Below are 1662 nucleotides of genomic sequence, written 5' to 3' on the forward strand. Positions count from 1 at the left end.
CTCGTGTGCGTCTTGTCACCTCAAAGAAGTTTCTGATACTCGTAGTATAGGCTAGCCACAGAGTCAAAGCTGGCTTGCTGCTGTTAAAACTCCACCACCCCCTTGTTGATAATGTTACATATGTAGATAGTTCTGATGTAAGACTTGCTGAGTACCTTTGTACTCACGTTTGCTTATTTATGTTTTGCAGTTGGTTACACTAGTGACTTCGACGAGTAGCTTGTATCCCAGCTACGATTTTGTACCCTTGGGAGGGTCGTGTTTAGTCAGGCTTCTTAGTCTTTTCCTTTTGTAGTTGTATGTACTCAGACATGTAATGCTTCCGTTGCTTGTATGCTCTGAATGATGGGTCATGAGACCCCTGTTCGTATTGAATGCTATGTGGCTTTTCTGGGCCTTTATCTATATGAGTTTGAGTTATGTTGTGATGCCATGTTGTACAACACATACTTGCATGTTATGCATACGTGTAACGTGTATTTCTATGTGGGATCCGACAACCTAGTTGTTTACCTCTGGTAGCCTCTCTTATGGGGAAATGTAGTCTTGTGCTTCCATGTGCCATAGTAGTCCGCTACAGCCCGGTTCACCAGAGTCCTGCTAGCCCAGCATTACTGCTCCGGAACACTTGACTGGTCGACATGTGATTCACTTCGTTCCTGTGCCTGTCCCTTCGGGAAAATGTCACGCGGTGACATCCGGAGTCCTGCCTAGCCTGCTACAGCCCGGGTTCCCGGAGTCCTGTTAGCCCAGTGCTACAGCCCGGATTCATACACTGTTGACCCACATGCTCGAGGTTGATTCATGTATGCCTGTCCCTCTAAGTTAGTGCCACTTTGGGTTCATGACTAGTCATGTCGGCCCGCGTTCTCTGTCATATGGATGCTAGCGACACTATCATATACGTGAGCCAAAAGGCGCAAACAGTCCCGGGCCTGGTAAGGTGGCACCCGTGGGAATACCGTGCATGAGGCCGCAACGTGATATGAAGTGTTACATGCTAGATCTGTGTGACTTAGGATCGGGGTCCCGACACAATTTTGAATTGAAGCCTGCTCTGTTTAACATGGTACAGCAGTCCAGATTTGGTGGAACAGTTTAAGAAGACCCACATGAGCATATAAGGACTTTCTTGGAGTATTGTAACACCCTCAAGCAAAATGGAGTTTCACCGAGTGCAATCAGATTATCACTATTCCCATTTTCATTGAGAGATGGAGCAAGAGTATGGCTTCACTCATTGCCTGAACATCTGAAAGATACTTGGGAGACTTTATTGCAGACATTTCTTGAGAGATACTTTCCACCCACAAAAGCTGCCGAATACAGGGACAAGTTAACAAGGTTTACTCAATATGATGGAGAAAGTTTGTATGACGCATGGCAAAGATTCAACTCTTTAATCAGAATGTGTCCTCATCATGGTTTATAAAGATGGCTGGTGTTACAAACCTTTTACAAAGGACTGTCCACTCAGACCAGAGCTTTTGTTGATTCTGCTGCTGGAGGAGGAATCATGAACAAAACCCTTGATGAAGCATTTGCATTGATTGAAAGTATGGCGTCCCATCATTTCCAATGGTCAAGTGAAAGAGCAATAACACCACCACATCCTGGTGTGTATAATGTGTCTGCAAATGATAGCATGGCAGCTCAGATTGA

The 1662-nt window shown here is 45.2% G+C and overlaps 1 non-coding gene across 1 annotated transcript; it reads right to left on the reverse strand.

Moving 5' to 3' along the window:
• Positions 1-1321: 1321 nt before the first annotated feature.
• On the reverse strand, positions 1322-1428 carry LOC119273811. The gene has a single exon (XR_005134993.1). It is a non-coding gene; the product is annotated as a small nucleolar RNA R71 (small nucleolar RNA).
• Positions 1429-1662: the final 234 nt, after the last annotated feature.

This window comes from Triticum dicoccoides, chromosome 3A, assembly GCF_002162155.2.
Source record: "Triticum dicoccoides isolate Atlit2015 ecotype Zavitan chromosome 3A, WEW_v2.0, whole genome shotgun sequence".
Classification (NCBI taxonomy): domain Eukaryota; kingdom Viridiplantae; phylum Streptophyta; class Magnoliopsida; order Poales; family Poaceae; genus Triticum; species Triticum dicoccoides.